Source organism: Lycium ferocissimum, chromosome 2, assembly GCF_029784015.1.
Source record: "Lycium ferocissimum isolate CSIRO_LF1 chromosome 2, AGI_CSIRO_Lferr_CH_V1, whole genome shotgun sequence".
Lineage (NCBI taxonomy): Eukaryota > Viridiplantae > Streptophyta > Magnoliopsida > Solanales > Solanaceae > Lycium > Lycium ferocissimum.
In genome coordinates this window covers 44,685,744-44,704,807 of record NC_081343.1, presented here as the reverse complement: position 1 = coordinate 44,704,807, position 19,064 = coordinate 44,685,744, and the positions used below count along the sequence as shown (strand labels likewise).

General features: G+C 32.6%; 2 long non-coding RNA genes across 4 annotated transcripts; one reads left to right on the top strand and one right to left on the bottom strand.

The window, feature by feature from the left end:
* The first annotated feature begins 8,304 nt into the window (after positions 1 to 8,304).
* Positions 8,305 to 9,154, top strand: LOC132048102 (uncharacterized). The gene is made up of 2 exons (XR_009412901.1): positions 8,305 to 8,991; positions 9,039 to 9,154. It is a non-coding gene; the product is annotated as an uncharacterized LOC132048102 (long non-coding RNA).
* Positions 9,155 to 13,791: 4,637 nt separating this feature from the next.
* LOC132039537 (uncharacterized) lies at positions 13,792 to 18,853 on the bottom strand. 3 transcript variants are annotated; one of them, XR_009410385.1, is made up of 4 exons: positions 18,454 to 18,853; positions 18,204 to 18,226; positions 15,027 to 15,573; positions 13,792 to 14,202 (listed from the first exon to the last, which is right to left on the bottom strand). It is a non-coding gene; the product is annotated as an uncharacterized LOC132039537 (long non-coding RNA). The 3 variants fall into 3 exon arrangements; XR_009410389.1 differs by lacking the exons at positions 18,204 to 18,226; positions 18,454 to 18,853 and adding an exon at positions 17,684 to 17,867; XR_009410388.1 differs by lacking the exons at positions 18,204 to 18,226; positions 18,454 to 18,853 and adding an exon at positions 17,696 to 17,867.
* Positions 18,854 to 19,064: the final 211 nt, after the last annotated feature.

Genomic DNA, 19,064 nt, shown 5'->3' with positions numbered 1-19,064 from the left:
AGACTTGTTTAAAAGAAAATTATTTTCCTCTCTTTGAGATAAAATAATAGCAATATTTAAGCATCGCCTTGATACTTTCAATTTTAATTCGACTAATTTAAAGGTGTAAAATACTTAACACTTCCGATTATAGTGTATTTATATATATGTAGTTGTGTTTAGATAATGATAATATATATATATATGTATATACACACTATGTTCAAAATACGATTAATATAACATTGTAGTTTGTGCTCTGTATCTAAAACTTTATTATATTCGTGTTTGCTACGAAAATTTATTAATACTTTTTAAAGAGAAAAACTTGTTTAAAAGAAAACTATTTTCCTCTCTTTGAGATAAAATAATAGCAATATTTAAGCATCGCTATATTTTTTTAAGAGTGATCGATTTACGAAGCATGGGTAAATCGATACTTCTATATAGTAGAAGAAAAATAGAAATATAATAAAGTATTTCTATCTACTTTTTAGAAGATTTGGTAATATAAAGATAAAACGTCATTTTTTTGCCCTTAAATAAAAAAAGTGGGTGGGACCACAAAGGATTTTTTTGCTCTTAAATAAAAAAGTGGGACCAAACACGGACGACGATCTTGCCTCTATAAACCGGCTCTTCTATATAGTAGTAATAGTAAAGTAATACATATAATTTTTTTTATCAAATTTTGATTTGGATAATTCTAATTCAAATTATTATTTTAATTTTACATGTTTAAAATGAAACAAAGTAGAAATTTGATTTTCTATTTAAATGAAGAACTTCTATTTTTTAATTTTTAGTAAATATTTTTTGCTTAACTCATTTTACTTGTCATGTTACTTTTTACACGATTTTTTAAGGAAACGTCAATTAGAATTATAATTTCACTAATTTATCTTATTAATTATTTGATCTCCATTTAATATTATTTTTTCTTTTATGACATTAATCTCTTTTCACATTTATTAGAGTAAGGAAAAAATGAAAAAGTAATTAAATTCTATCTTATTTTAATATATAAGTATTTTAAGTATGTTGCTGTACAATAATTTCATTTGCTTCCACTAATGGGTTGATACGCATGTGGCAATGAATCCATCATTATTGATTTAATTGTTTGATTTTTTAATATAGGATGCACTTTTTTTTTAACATTGTTTGTTTTTTTAATATGGGATTCACTTTTTTTTTTTTTTAAATATTACTTGATTTTATTAATATGGGGTCCATTTTTTTTTCCCGTGAGTTTGGAGGTGGTGGGTTCCACTTTTTTTTCTTCTCTCTTTTTTTTTTTTTTTTAATACTGGTTGGTGTTTAATATGGGGCCCACATTATGGGTTGATACGCATGTGGCAATGAATCCATCATTATTGATTTAATTGTTTGATTTTTAATATAGGATGCACTTTTTTTTTTTAACATTGTTTTTTTTTTTTATATGGGATTAACTTTTTTTATTTTTTAATATTGCTTGATTTTGTTAATATGGGGTCCACTTTTTTTTTCCCGTGAGTTTGGAGGTGGTGGGTTCCACTTTTTTTTCTTCTCTTTTTTTTTTTTTAAATACTGGTTGGTGTTTAATATGGGGCTCACATTTTTTTTAATAATGGTTGTTGTTTAATATATATGAGGCCCACATTTTTTTAAAATTGGGACGGACGACATTTAATATTATTTTTTCTTTTATGACATTAATTTCTTTTCACATTTATTAGAGTAAGGAAAAAATGAAAAAGTAATTAAATTCTATCTTATTTTAATATATAAGTATTTTAAGTATGTTATTTTTACAATAATTTCATTTGCTCCCACTAATGGGTTGATACACATGTGACAATGAATCCATCACTATTGATTTAATTGTTTATTTTTTTAATATGGGATTCACTTTTTTTTTTTTTAATATTGCTTGGTTTTATTAATATGGGGTTCACTTTTTTTTTCCATGAGTTTGGAGGTGGTGGGTTCCACTTTTTTTCTTCTCTCCTTTTTTTTTTTAATACTGGTTGGTGTTTAATATGGGATCCATATTTTTTTTAATATTAGTTGTTGTTTAATATATATGGGGCCCACAATTTTTTTTTTTTAATATTAGTTGTTGTTTAATATATATGGGGCCCACAATTTTTTTTTTAATATTAGTTGTTGTTTTATATATGGGGCCCACAATTTTAAAAAAAAAATTAGAACGGATGACGAAAAAGTGAGCCCAACTGGCTCTTCTATATAGTACAAATTTAACTTATATAGACGCTAATAGGAAAGAACTCTTAATATACTTATATAAAGAATTTAAATTTGTTATACCATATTACCCATCTTATTTTCTAAGTTATCAATCCCAATAAATTATCACTTATAGCTATTTTTTAGGTGATCTGATAGTGTAAAAAGAATTCTTTACATGTATAGTAATTGCAGAATTTAAACCCATAATAAAATTTACTTAATATAAAAATCTTTCAAGATTTCTTTCTTCACGTGAAGTGTTATTAAACTACTCACTGATGAGAACCTTGCAGATTTAAGCATCTTATTAATTGTTTCGTGGTGCTACTGTTGTAACAATCCAGAAATAGAAGATATTCAATGTTTCTTTATTGATAGAGATTTGGCTAAAATATGAGGAGCTTTCTTTGATAATGCAACCTGCATTAATCCTTCGAGTTTCGAGTAGTTTCTTAATTGGTGGATACAAAACAAAGAATTAATAATTCAAAGAACTCCTTTATACATAATATTTATTCTAAAGAAATGAAACCGTGCTTGCATGAGTGTTACAATCAAAAAGATAAATAATCAGAACAAGAATGAAACAAACAACTAATGTCGCATAGCTATGCCTTCATTAGACACACAATAAAAGAAATCAGTACCAACAATCAAATACAAGTAAAAATAGTAATTTCTATAGAACCAAATGAATAATTTAATCGTCCTTATTATTTCATGAGTACTCTAATTTGCATAACTGCACATTCCATAGACACAAGCACTTCCTTTCTGGCACTTGTTACCGCAACCCCCACAATGCCTCTTGTGAAAGAAAGTGTTAACACACTGCCCTTTACAACAAGTCTCATTGTACCTGCATTTCTTCCCACAAAATCCACAATTTTGTCGGTCCGTTAACACGTGGACGCACTTCTTCTTGCAGCAAAATGGCCCCGGGCTACCTTTGGCACGACATATTCTAGGGTTCTTGTTACATGTCATTCTTTTTAGTATACTTTTCCACTTGTAAAGAGGTGATTTATGTGTTAGAAGAAAACGACTAGCCCGTCGAATGGATGATGGACTTTCATCAGTTTCATTGAAGGGAATATCGAACAATTCATCCATATTGTCAACTTCATTGTCATTTTTTACGGGTATTTCTTCTTTTAATTTATCGACCGATGAGGCTACTGAAAGCATAGTGAATGATGCCATTATAATGGCTAACAAAAAGAAAATTTTAAAGCAATTCATGGCTACTTGTAAATGGGATGAAAATTAAAGAATGCAAATATTGAGAGATATGTTTGGATGGTAATTGGAGAAGGAATGAAAGAGTATATATAGAGGATATGAATTGCATAGAGGAAGTATTTGACTCTTGTTTTGCTAGTGGAGTGGTCTTAGTTTGTTCACGGCTAACCTAAGACGACACATGTGAAGTCAAATAGTTAACCAAAGTTAGGCACTTCCTTGAATAAAATGTGGTCTTAATTACTTTCTCTTTAATCGTATTATTGTAAGTAAAAGCCTTCCGCATTTAGTTGACAATGTGAGACTTATCTAGCATATATAAGATGAACAAATAAAATTATGATTTTGCTCCTATCCTATTTAATTAATAAGCAAGATTTTGTTTAGTAAATCTATGTGTAAGCCCGAAGCGTTTCTGCAGTTTTATTTAGGCAAGGTTTTGAGGTGTGTGGACTTTTATAAAAATAACAGGTATAGAAGCACTAAAACTACCTAGTGTATACACTTTGACTGCAAGTTGCAATATAAATATACTGTACAAATGTAACTTATTTAGGAGTTGACCCACTGATTAATGTATTCTTGTTTGGACTTCTATAGATGTCACAGGAACACATAAATTGACCTAACAATGTTTTGATAATTTTATAGACTGGCAAGAAAAATATGAGTAACTTCTGTAAAATTGACATCATTTAAAGTTAATTTTAAACATAAATATTAACCGAATTGCAGAGTAACTTCTGTAAAATTGATGATTAACTGTTCATGAAAACAAAAATCAATAATCTGTATCCTATATCCATCTATTTACTACTCCAATTTTCAAAAGTTTGGACACAGAGTTGTTCAGTTTGAAGTCGTGAAGATCTCAGGTTTTATCTAGGGGTGGTAAACTCATTCATTAATTAAATCAATTAATTTTGACCCGCCTAAATTCAGACCTTCTAAAAATTGGACTGATTCGGATTAAGTATGTAACATAAATTGATCCATGAGAAATCTTGTTAGAATACTTAAATAAAATTTTATTTGTTTGATATGTTATATATGTTTGAAAATTAAATAAATGATTAAAAAAAAATTAAACTTGATAAGAGTTGAGCGGGTTGGATTAGGACACATTGTTTTGGTCATTTGCACTTTTGTCCTATTTTCTATTGGTCTTTAATTTTTGCCCCGCAAGACAAACAACTTATCACGAAGGTGTAGGGATAAGAAGTAGGCTCGGTTGGTTATTAACTTTCCTTTGTTGGTGAGGGTTCGAATCCCCACGTTGTAATCCCTCCCCCATTTCCCCTTCCCCTACCCCCTATGTAATAAAACAATTAAAAAAAAAAAAAAAAAAAAACTTATCACGAAGGTTGTAGGTTAGCATCCTCCTCATTTTTACTTTTCCTTAAATACTGTTAACTGTGCACATTAATAAAAGGGATATTTTTGTCCTTCCAGCTAAACATAATAAACTCTACTCATCTCCACTCTCATCTCCCTCCACCACCGAGCAATTTCTCCTCCCTTCTCTTCTTGCACAGACCCAAAATCTCTGTAAGCAGACAATGAAGTGGGGAAAATTATTCAGGTTTTTAGATCGGTGTTAAAGCCACAAAATCTCTATTAGCTACAACTTAAACTCTCAGAATAGTAAACGTTATGTAAAGAAGAACTAAATTTTCTAGGCAAATTAAAGCCACATTTATATACCGCCTTAGTTGTCAAAGATATATTAACTTAGGAATGCCATAGGATTAATATTTTAGGATTTTATTATTTTTGGAGCGAACTCAAACTCTGTTAATTTCTTGAGGTCCTAAAATATTAGATGGAAACACAACTTAAAAGTAAGCTAAAAGTCACATTTTTATGTGCATATTTGAAGTTTCTGAACTAGAAGATTACCTTAAAAGTGGTATTATAACTTCACATAACTACTACACTGATAAAACACGTTTAGATATATATTATTACAATTGAGTGTAATTCTTAGTCTTATGAAGAGAGAGAGAAAAAACAGAAGGAAGAGAAAATGAATAGGGTTTATTATTTTTAGATGGAAAGACAAAAATACCCCTTTAATTAATGAGGTGACAGTGCATCATTAAAGATATTTAGGGCCTGTTTGGAAAGCCACCCATGTAATTGGAATTGGGTGTAATTGGGTGTAATTACACTATTTGGCATGTTTGTCAAGCCAAGTAATTACATTCTTAAAAGGGAATTGAGTGTAATTGGAGGGGTGTAATTACACTCTCCAATTCTCAAGGGGGATTGAGAATTGGGTGTAATTACACCCTGTAATTACATGCCTAACTTTTCAGATGTCTTTTTTCGGTCATTATTTCATCTGGAAAACAAAAGGACATATCATCTCTTTCCACCAAGCAGCAACGCTGCTCTTCACTTCAACCTCCAGGTATGATCTTTTCTTTCCCCTTTTTTATTTCATATATTTGATTTCTTGGTAGCTAATTTATGTATCTAATCTTTGTATTTTCTCCTACATGTTCCTGAAGAATAGAATACAAGAACTAAAATTTTCTCTAATTTCTGATAATAATATAAGAAATAATTTTTTAAAATATTAAAATTTATTTACCTAGGCCTAGTCTCAAGTAGATTATTTTTTGATAAAAAATATGTTGATGAGATATCTCAGTACAACCTATGTACATTCTTCTTCTTCTTTTTTTCTTTTAGCATAGGTATGCTCTACAAACATTCTTTAGCTCTAAAATTAGCAAGATCCTCACTGTTCTTATGATGCTATATGACGTTGGATGATATTAGGGGAAAACTTGATTTAGTTTTAATTGACTACAATGAGGTGAGCTTTTGGTTGAATGGAATTCTTTGTATTTTAAATTATTAGCTTCTATACAGTGAGTCTTGAAGGTGCAAATGTCAAATAGGTTAAGCTAGAGTACAAAAGGGGAACTTGTTTAAATATTGTCTGTATTTGTGCAATGGGTAACAAATAAATTAGGTAACTTTCCTTTATAATTTCATTTATGTAGGATGACAATTAGACAACCACCTAATGTTGGAAAACCATACACCAAATGGAGTGAAGTTCAAGACGAACATTTCATTTATTTTATTCTTTGAACAAGTTAAGTTGGGAAGAACGCAACAAGGAGGATTAACGACCGAAGGATGGGGTGGTGTAGAAAGAGAAATGAATAAGCTATACGGGGACAAGTTAGATAAGACTAAAATGAAAAATAGGATGAGGACATTGAAGAAAACATATGCTACTATGAAGAGAATGATACAACATAGAGGATTTGGGTGGAATGAGGAAACTCGAAAAGTTGATGCGAAGATGATGTACGGGAGCGATTCTTGCAGGAGATATATTCTTTTTTTTTTTTTTCAATAGATGATTTTGAATTTAAGTTATTCGTTTTTCGATTTAAGACTATTGATTATATAATAGGCTCACCCAAAAGATGCTCTTTGCATTATAGTACTTTGGCTTTGATTTTTGGAGATACCGTTCTTGATGGTAGGAATGGGTGTGAAATTAATGATCTTTGAGGATTTTCAAAATGAGTTTTCCGATGATGATATAACTCTGAAAAAAGTTACTACACCTTCGTCTGAAGATGTACAATTTGTGGACAATGACCATGGATGTTTTGATCAGAATATAAACTTTACGAGTAATGAAGTAACTCAATCATCTAGTCAAGATAAGAGAGCAGGAAAACGACGTTTAGCTGAGCAACCAACTTTGACATCACGTCCAAAAAGAATTAGAAACTCTATTGGAAGTGACTGGCTAAATAATTTGATAGATGGACATCAATAGCCGAGGAACAAATAAGGCTACAACATGAACCAAAAAGCACGTTTTGGAGAAATTAATGCCTTTGATATTGGAACTAGGCTTGTGTGATGAATGGAATATACAAATTTTGCTGGAAACTTATCATATGTTTTGTTGAAGTTTGACATGAAAATATTATGTTATCTCTTTTTTTTTTTGAATTTCTGCTACATTTTGTTCCAAGTTGACATTATAAGAGTATTTTGCTTTTTCTTATGCCATTACAGTTGGAAAATTAATTCTTTTCTATGTCAAATAGGATGGCAAATGAAGATCAATTCATGATGTTTCTTGCAAAATGTGTACTTTTAGTTAGCGTTATTGGAAAATATTTAGGTGTTGGACCAAAAGAAACGGAGTCAATTTTAAGCGGGAGCAGATTTTATTAAAGATTTGACCCAAGGACATCCTCGTGGATGCTATGACCTACTACGTATGAGTGTTGGATGTTTCTTACAACTTGTAGATGGGATGAAAACAAGAGGTCTATTAACTGATTCAAGAACCGTTAGAGTTGAGGAACAGTTGGCTATATTTCTATTTACGTTAGCTCATAATGAGAGGAATAGAGTTGTGCAAAATCGTTTTCAACATTCAGGAGAAACAATTAGTCGGTATTTTAACAAGTGCTTGAAAGCTTGTCTACGTTTAGGAAAACACTATGTCAAGCGGCGGAAGAAGTATCCCGCAAGAAATATCCTCTAATCCACTTTTCTATCCTTGGTTCAAGGTTAGTTTTTAGCATTACATTTTACTTTTACTAACTAAAAGTTATTAATTATTTTGTCCTACATCTTAAAATCTTTGTAAGCTTTTTGAAGGATTGTATTGGAGCTATAGATGGAACTCACATTCCTGCATTAATTCCCGTGGAAGAGCAACCAAGATATAGAAATCGTAAAGGAGTTCTTTCTCAAAATGTCCTTCTTTGTGGTAGATTTTGATATGAACTTTCAATACGTGCTTCTTTGGTTGGGAAGGCTCTACTTGATTCTAGAGTTTTAAGAAAATTTTTTGGGAGAGATCTTAAAATAAGTTGAAAATTCAAAATGGTAATTTAGCGTTAATTCAGACATCCATTATTTATTTATTTACTTTTCTAAAATATTTAAGTTGGTGCCTGTAATTTTGTAGGAAGATATTACATAGTTGATGCAGGCTATGCAAATACAAAGGGATTTCTAGCACCTTATCGTGGTGTACGATATCATTTGAGAGAATGGAGCCAAACACAAGCACCACAAAATGCTCGTGAACTCTTTAACTTGAGACATTCAAAGCTTCGAAATGTCGTGGAGAGGACATTTGCTGTTTTGAAAAAAGATTCCCTATATTAACGACTCCTCCTCCATATTCCATCAAAAAACAAGGTTGGATTGTGCTATCATGTTGTATACTTCATAATTTCATTCGTAAGTGGAACTGGGATGATTCATATTTTGAAGAACACGTGGAAGAGGAAATAGAAGATTCCCACAATTTGGATGATATTGATTCAGATTCAGATGAAGAAGAACTTGGACGAGGACCGACAGATGTTGACAAACAATATATGTGCAATCTAAGAGATGGGATAGCTCAACAGATATGGAATGCTAGAGCAATTAGGTAGAATAGCATATGTTGAAAGGGATAGAGTAGGTCATTGTCACTTGAAGCAAGGGTATAGCCACCAGTCTATTTTGTAAAATAGGTAGATGTAAGAGGTTGGCCAGAGAGAAATTTAGAATTGGAAACTAATTAGTGCTTGAAGGTAGAGTAATTAAAGGCTGCAAGGTTTATCAGTGTAAAACTTCATTGTATATCCTTTTCTCTGATGTTGGTAATTCAGATATTAGTCTATCATAATTGAATATTGGGAACTTGGGGTTAGCTTGTTGTGAATCTTGCTGTAATTTTCTCTTCTTCCTTCTTTTTTGTTTTTTGTTGGTAAAAGTCGCTCTATATGGTTTGTGTGAATCACCTTGTTTTTCACGGACTTGAACTTTTACTCTTCATGGTCGCTTCACTTTTGCTGATAAAAGTTACTGGTGCATAAGTATCGTGATATTAATAGAAGGGTGGATTTGCAGTGAAATGGAAGTGGATTTCCATCTCTGTTTAGAAGTATCTTGACAGGTTTAAGTCATCTAAGAAGTGTCCAACAAGCGGTTCATTGACTTCATTAATGTAAAGTTTCTATTCATTTTGTAATAGATATTGTCAACCCAATGTTGTGGCATTTTAACCGCACGAGATGTTTTGATACATCTAGTAACTTCGTGGCTATAATGCAATATTGATTGATAGCTGGAAAAAAATATTGGTTTTTTATTGGGTGTTAGATGCTTGCATTAGAGCCCGGCTAATTCGGCTAAGTAATAATATTATTTATAGTTATTTAATATAATTTTGCAGAAAAATATTTATTTTAAATACTTCACAATAAATATTTTATATATATACAGTAAAACTTATTTATATGTTAATCTGTTTTTTTTTTTTAGCTTAGCTGTGTAATTACATTTGGCCAACCAAACAGGACAGAGGGAATTACACTGTAATTACACTCTGACAAACAAACAGGTCATTGTAATTACTATGCTGTGTAATTACCAGGCTGTGTAATTACCACCCTAGTAATTACACCAATTCCAATTACCAGGTGGCTTTCCAAACAGACTCTTAAGGAAAAGTAAAATTGGGGAGGATGCTGACCTTCAAGCTTCACATTGCAGGTTAGCAAATATATAATTCTATAGTTATATATAGAAAATAAATTATGATATCTTCGAATACATCAGATACAAAAAAACATGGCTAAATAGACCAATACAGACTAGATACCAATATTTTATAAGAATTCATTGAAACAAACTTCTATGAGTGAAACTAGATTCAACTTCTTTTTTCCTTTTGAAAAAATAACAAGATTAAAATGAGAATTTTAAAAAGGAAATTATTTTTAAATAAAATTAGTTAATTAATCACCCTTGGTAGAGTACTTGACCTCTTTCTTGACAAGAATTCAATAGAAGAAGAAAATATTTTAATATTTTTTCTTCTCAAAAAAAATTATTTGTCTTCTCTTTATTATTATTTTCAATTCAAAATCAACATAGCAAGTAATTAGCACTTAATAAATATAATGCTTACCTAACAAATAATTTTCACTCTAAGTAGTTTAATTGTATAGATAAACTCAAAATATAAAAATAATGTTATACTAGTTTATAACTCATAAGACGTAGTTACACTAGTAGAGTAATACTTAATGGATTGTACCAAGAAAAAAGCAATACTTAATGAATAAAATCGTGATAATATTATTAATGTTGATATTGTTCTTCAACGATCATTTACTTGTTTTTCTAGTGTCAGAAATATTGCAACTCTTTCTTGAATGTAGTTTGATTACATTGTGGATTAAACCAAATATAATCAACTTTTGAAACTTAATCTCACAAACTCCATAAGAAAAAAGAGATACAAGATTTTTGACAAAACACACATTCACAAAACAAAAATTGAAAGGTGTCAAGATTATAGAAAGAAATTAGATTTTGTTATGCTTCACCACGTGAGTAATAAGATAAAATGGCACCTGCTAGAGGGGATTTTCTGTTTTTAAAAACCACTTCAAGTCAACATTTAATTTATCTTTTCATAATTGATATATTTGAAATCTATTTAAGATTTTGTAATCCGGAGAGATTCATAAATCAAACTACTTATTAATGTAACATTTTTTTTTTTTTAACATAATACATATCCAATGGTAACATATAGATATGTAATAAGTAAATTTTGGATTCATTTGTAATTGACGCTTGTTTCCAAGTTAATTAGTTTATTTAAGAGCTAATACATTAAAAATCCTCTGAACTGATTACCCCTTGAATAGCTCCTTGTATATTAAACTATCACCGATTGAATTGTTAGAGATGCATCTAGTAAACTCCTAATTAACTAGAAAAACGTGCGAAGTGGCACTACACGTGGCTAATTAGCTCAACTTGATTTAAATACCACTTTAATTAGGAATTTTAATTAATAATCAAAATTAATTAAATGGGTAAAAGTTAACGGGACTAATTTTGTCATTAGACTTCGATTTCAACCTTTAATTTTTGCCATAAGACTTGGATTTTTTTTTTTTTGGCATTATCTTTGATTTCTCTGTGCATTTTGGTGTATTATGAGATTCGGGATAAAAATTCTAGGATTTTGGGTTTACTAAGAATCTGTATATAATATAAAGCTAGGCATAGACAAGGTAATGTGGTACCTCTCTATGCCTAGAATGCTATTTATCTTTTCCTCCTTTTTTTGAATTTTTCCCCTTCTCATTTTGCTCAAAAAATGTCCAATTAATTTGATTCTTTTTATTTCACTTATTAATTACAATTAAAGTCCTCTATATAATTCAACTTGTCAAGAAATGAATGAATACAAAGGGGCTTCTCTATTCTCGTTAATCTGATAACAATTGGTCATTAATTTAGACAAAATAAAGGCCATTAACATGGGTACGTGAAGTTAACCATTTACCAAAACTAATAGCGGTAGGGTTTTGGCCTTCTAATACAGGGGAATAATAACTCTCTTTAATAGTGACTTTAAGAATATAAAAATAAATTGAATGAAAGGAAATCACTCATTGTTGAGCATTTTATATTGTACCATAATGATCAAAAGTTGAGATTGAATGATTCATGTTATTAGAGGCAACTTCACTCTTATCTCAATGATTTTTAAGAACCAATTTTATATTCCCTTCTTCCTGGTGCATGGCTTCTGCACTTACTGATCAAATTGAAGAAATAAAACATCACAGTTCATACAAGTCTCAATCAAAAAAATATTAATGCAACCTATTTGTGTTTACTCAATTTTACTACTAAACTGTTGGTTTTAATGGTTTTTGTTATGTATGTTTTTTCTATCCCTTTCAGATTCCAATTAAGTTAGTGATGTGGAGGTGCATGATACGAAGAGGTAAAGTAAGAATTTATTGTTATTTAACTTCTTGTAAGACTTTTCTCGTAAGTTTTGATTGAATTTTCAAGCCTAATTTAATTCTAATATTTTTTATTGTTATAGGAAGATATGCTGAACTTTAAGAGGGATGAAACTGTTCAAACGTACTCATTAGCTCCCTACATATTGTAAATCAAAAAATTTGATCATCCTGATGTACGTACTAATTACCTCCCTACATATTATAAATTAAAAATTTTGATCATCCTGATGTGGTTGCGCCACGAGGCGTCGTATCTCAATAAATGGCTGGCAAATAAAACTATTTAGTTCATCTTTCCATTGAAGTCACTATATCTGTAGGGATTACTATTACCAATATTGGGTATATAAGATCTAATGAAATATATTTTTGCTTTCGTTATATATGATGTTTTCTGAATTTTTTTGTCTATAATTTTTGTGGAAAAAAATTACTCCTATATTTATGTGTGTATAGTGTATATAGAACTACACGACTCCAACTGGATAAAACAAATCTTTGCTCGGTGTTAGATATAGGTGTATATTTGGTCATAATACATTCTAGCTATTTAGCAAAAGAAACTCATAATACAGGGATTCACTAATTTCTATTGTTGTAAGTACTTAAGGGTTTCTTTTGACAGGGTAAGTGTTTAAGTTGCTTTATGAGCTCCTTATTTGATCCCTACCAAAGCATATAGCAAGTTTAATAGTAGCTTTATTCTTTTATAAAAAATATCAAGGTCATGCTTTTACTTGCGCATGGGAAGTTTCATAGTCATTATTGAACGAGCTTGGATTTTACAAGACTATTCGTTGGTGGGGATAGCGTCAGAGAAATAATGCTAATGACATTATCATTAGATCTCAATTTAAACGTCGAAATTCAGGGGCTTCTCTTTTGTTTTTTTTCGAGGTCTCTCATCTGTCAATACATATGATTTCTTACTTTTTTTGTAAGATAGTTTGTCTGTATTGGATTCTTTGGGAATTTTTTTTGATGAAATATAATTCCGTCATTTTGTTTTTTTCCCCTCATTTTCCTTATTCATATGTTATTCATGCGTGTGTGTTATCCTATTCCGCGGCAAGTTGACTAGTATTGCATAAAATAAGGAAATGACTGTTATTGTTTTAATAAAATGGGTTAGAAATTAAAAAAGATTAAAAGAAGAAAGGAAATCTTTCCTAACTCCCCCCAAATACGTCAGATTATCCTCTCTTTTTCATTATTACACCAACTCTTTTTTTTCCATTAATACAAAATTTTCAAAAATAAACCTGCACCTTCTGGTTTTTAATGTGTAAAGTTCTTTGATTTAGTTACCAAATTCTATATAAAAGCTTCCAATGGTAAGCCATCAAAGGAAAAAAGAAAATCCAAACCAAGCATAGTGATCTGGACTTTTGTGTCATCATTCAGCCAGATCAGAATGCGTTACACAGACCGTATGTATGCTATTCTCTTCTTTCTCATTACCAAAAAGTGACGGAAGAAACATCTGTACAAAATAGGGAATGCAACAACATAGGGAATGCAACAACATATTTTACTAGACCTACATTTCGGGCTTGAAGTCTTGAACTATGTAAGAGAAAGACAATACGCCCCTATTGACTGAAATTTTCTTACAGTCCTAGGTCTAGGTCGAAGATCGAATTGTTCTACTATCTTCAACAGATGCTGCCTAGATTTGCAAGTGACCTGTCTCGAGAGAACCAAAAGCCACATGAAGTTGCAAGAACTAGCAAGCGAGAAAAATGAAAATTTACAGACATTATGTAACAGTTGCCAAAGAGGTGATTCAACAAAGTTGTTGATCATGAAATGCCTTGAGCTGCTTCACATCATTCAACCATGCAGCAACATTTTGTCCATCAACAGCAACCCAGTCAACTACAGTTGATGCTGGTTGTTCCCACCATTCATCTACCTGTAAAGATGCCACAATATTACATTTCCATAAGCAGGAAACTTCCCAGAACAGAACACAGAGTATGTGAGAAAGGAAGGAAAAAAAAAAAACATAACAGCATCACCAAGATATCCTAGTTACAGAGCTTGAATATTTGTTTTTTTTTTCTTTTCTCCCATTTTAGACCTTTGTTTTAGCTTTCCCCTTTTTTGGCCTAACAGAACTGAAAAATGATGAATTATCCTCCTAACTCCTAACAAATTCAGAAACAAAATCTTCGGATCAATTAAGCTAACTCAATGTTTTCCCAGATATGGGCTCTTGGTACCTCACATAAAGTAATTTCGGTTCATACAGTTGTGCAGAAAGATCTTATAATTCACCCATGATATGGCCTAACTCCAAAAGCTAGCTCATGAGGCAAGGACTGCCATATGGCCAATACCATATAAGGATACCACAACTCATTCCCTCAACCAATGACTTAACATCACCCAAGAAGGTTAGTCAGAAGGTGTAAAGATTTCATTTGGCTGACATGAAATGATAAAATACGAAAGAAAATGATTTACAAAATAAACTTTTATCAAGTAAAATAGTCTTGTGTGGCGCGTCCTACATTCTTTTTGGACACTCCCACATCTGTGTCCAGATAGATGCTTGGCAGCATGTAATACACAGTTGGCTATTGACAGTCCATCTCAAAGTACTGAACAGGTTGAACATACCAAGACTGAAAGTAATGTGTAACTCCATTATTTTATCCATCTAATTTCTAAGACCTGTAAGATATTACCTTGAACAAAGTGGTAGACAAATAAACAGCGACAAAAATTACTCACCAGGCCCCGAACATACTTGCATTCCTCGTTAAGGCAGTGTTTAGCATTACCAATAGCTACATCCAGTTCCTGTAGCCAATTCTCTGTAGCTGTCTTCTCTGGCTCCGCAGCCAGATTTAAGCAGTAGTTAGTCATCCTACAAAGGACAAGCAACAAAGCCAATCAATCTATATATTGGTCCAACCAAATGTCCAGCAATCAGGAATACAATATTCAAGGCACTAGAATCCGATCTAATTTTGTAAGGGCACCCCGGTTTTTGGTTTGAACAAGAATTAGAAAAACTAGTACATTGCAAATAAGCAAGGATCTGATCCAGTGAAAATAAAGGATAAAGTGATGACATTTGCCGCAACTTTCATACTCATTTTGTGCCTTGTTAGCATGATCTAACAAGGCACGACCACTTTCAACAAGATATCGCCGTGTGTGAACCGAGTTGCCTTTTCCAAGTCTTCCAATATGGAAGCTTCAGAACCACGAAGCTTCATACAAAATCCCAAAGATTCTAAAACTGCTGCTAAGCCAGCATCCGAGGCATCCAAACCTAAATACACAAGTTAAAAGGACAAAAGATAAGATGTAGCTACAATCATCATTACATGTAGAAAGTATGATAGCGAGGTATGCAATGTCAAGCTCAAAAAGAAAGAATGTTGGAACCAATAAAATCTAAGAAAGTCATGGTATGGAATATTTAAAGTTCAATAAAAGCAATTGTATCTAACAAATCTGGTACATATTACAAAAACAACATAACAAACTAATAATGAGCTCGAGTATTTATCTACCTTAGTTCATAAGTTGATGACAAGGAGTTCAATCCAGTAAAATGGGTTAGAGAAAGGCATACTGAAATGCCAAACTCAGGTCCATCTCAAGACTCATAATATAGGCTTTACTCATATTGATTAATCATGGCTTCGGTCATCTCTTGTGATTCTTTTATGGGAAAGAATAATCACAAGCACGCCATAAACCTACATGAGTTTAAGGTAATTCCTATTGCCTTTAATTGTTTAGGTTTTGCAAAATATCATCCTTCTTGGTCTCTCATTTTCCTACTTGCTGGTTATATTGTCATGTTGTCTCAAATGGTTTTTAAGGGCATTCATAGAAGCTCAGATGTCTGGAAATCCAATCAAGTCAAAATTTGCCTCACTGTTTCTAACACGCAGATGGCCCTTGGTCCAATTAGGCACCTATAATTGAAAACTACACCCATCTTAAAGTCCCGCTTAACCTGCCAGTTGCACCAGAGACTATTGGCCCATAGCTGTTCTGACCAAACCAGACAAGTCAGCAGACTCAGCACTTCGACCAACAGAAATTGAAATCTCTTTTCCATCTAAATCACCACCTAATGCTATACAGTATTCAAAAACAAATCAACAAAATGAACTTCCAAATGAATATAAATCCTAAAGGTTGAGACAAGAAAAGGTTGTATTCACAGGAACAAGTCAATAGCTAGGCTATCCGTTACTGATTTAAGGCCTCCACACGATCCCGAACGCATGTTTTGCCTTCTGGGTCGAGCTCGTCGCACGGGGCTTGCCTAGTGCGGGTTACCTCTCCTGTGTGGTTTGCGAGCTATTACACAGGATCTGGGTTTACCCTGTGCGCACCCGAAGGGTAATGGCTGCGGGTTCCCATGTCATAAAAAAAAAAAAAAGTGTCAATATCAGCTATACTCAATGCCACCCGTAATTAACCAATCTAGACACAGGTTCTTCTTCTTTGTTTTTTTTTTTTTTTTTTAAAAACTGGTAACTGTAATCTAGACACAAGTTCTTGTTGCTTAGGGACAGAAAATGCGCAAGTTAAAAAATAAAGAAATGAATAATCCAACCCGTGATGCCCACCATCCACACCTTAAGTGAATCAGTAGTAATAGTCACAAGGTTAACTCAGATTCATATTATCAGAGAAAATCCAAAATTTAGAGTCAATGAATTGGAGTAGGTATAGTCTATTATATATACAAATTTCCTTTCTTCTTCTTCATTTTTTGGGTAATGTAAACATGGTCCGGTCTGAATGTAGTGGATTCAGTTAACTGCTAGAAGAGCTAGATTTGCCTTTGCATATCAGGGTCGTTTGGTGGGAGGTATTAGAAAAAAATAATACTGGTATTAGCTTTGGTATTATTTAATCCCTTGTTTGGTAGTGTTTTCAACCTATGTATAACCAATACAGGCATAGTAAACCATGGCATTAACAATGCCAGTACTGTTCCTATTCTAATACACCCTATTCAGTACTATTTTAAATTATGCAATGCATGTTATTTAATACAACAATCCAAACAGTCAACGACAACAACAACATACTCAAGTTGGTCCGGGGACGGTAGAGCGTTCGCGGACCTTCCCCTACCTCGTGGAGGTAGAGAGACTCTTTCCGAAAGACCCTCCGCTCAAGTGCAGCAGATCACAACAAACCAAACAGTCGATAAAAAATGATCCCAGGATAACTAATCCCAACATCACTAATACACCCTATTCACTACTATTCTTATACACCCTACCAAATGACCCCTTACAACTTTAAAATGAAGAATTGAAGTACTGAATCAAAATAAAGAACAAAACAAAGTTTGTAGTTACTAGTATATAAGAGATAATATTACAATAGGCTGATTCTAATAAACGAACTTGTAGTTAGACCTCTCGTCAAGCATGTGTTTACGCTCAGCCTCCTCCCTCGAAACCTCCAACATCCTAACCTTCAACTCTTTCCTCTGCCGCCTCACTATCTGCCTAAGCCTTTCCAACTCTTTCTCAGCCAATTCCCTCTCTTGCAAAGCAAATTCTCTACCATTCCCACCATCCAAACCACTCGAACACGACCCCAAACCACCACTACTCTCCTTCCTCCTAACATTTCCATTGCCATTTCCATTTCCATTATCTAATAATTCTATTTTATCATTTAACATACTTTTTTATAATAGCTCTACCTTATACCCTACTTTTCTGGTAGGTTTAACCTTCAAATTACTGATGCGCGACATTATATAACGACGAAAAACGATACAATCTATCAAAACATTGTATTCATAAGAAAAAAGTACAATACAATACAATACAACACAATTTAATACAATACGATACATTATGAAACGATATCTAACAACCATCCAAACAAAGTGTATTAACGAACCTATAGTTAGACCTCTCGTCAAGCATGCATTTACGCTCACCCTCTATATTAACTCTACCCCCTACCTACTTTTCTTTATAATATTGTAGGTTCATCATTCAGATTGTTAATGTGTGACACTATGTAACAACGGAAAACGATACAATCTACCCAAAAATTGTATTCATTAAAACAATACAACACAATACATTATGAAACAATACGTAACAACGAAGTGTATTAACGAACCTGTAGTTAGACGTCTCGTCAAGCATGCGTTTACGGTGAGCTCCTCCCTGGACACCTCTAACATCCTCGCCTTCAACTCTTTCCTTTGTCGCCTCACTATCTGCCTAAAGCCTTTCCACTTCTTTCTCTGCCAAATCCCTCTCTTGCAAAGCAACTTCCCTACCATTCGACGACGCCGAAGCACTCTCCTTCCTCCTAACATTTCCATTATCGTCTGGACCGTGTACAAGGATATTACGGTGGACTTTTTCAACAGTTTTCTGTGATTTAACTCTAGTTAAGAGGAAATTCCATATAGGTATCATGTTACCACGGCAAATTTTGTGTAACGAATCGATAGTAGGCATTGTTGCTTTGGTTGAAGCTGCATATGAACCTAATGGTTGGTATCCCATTTCCTTTTGTAGCCATTCTAATAAAGCTTCACCTGCCATAGGGTTAGAGCCATCAAAATGGGCGCCAGGCTGCGCCAGCCCACCTCTTTATGTAGGGTTGGCTTTAAGATTATTTAAGCGCCCATTTAAACTGAGGTTATAATTTCAAAGCAATTCGCCGGCTCTTGAGGCTGATCGGACTGGGCCGAGGCCGGCCGTGTGGGCCAAAAATCTATTTAGATTAAATTAAAAATTTAAGAGAATATTGTGA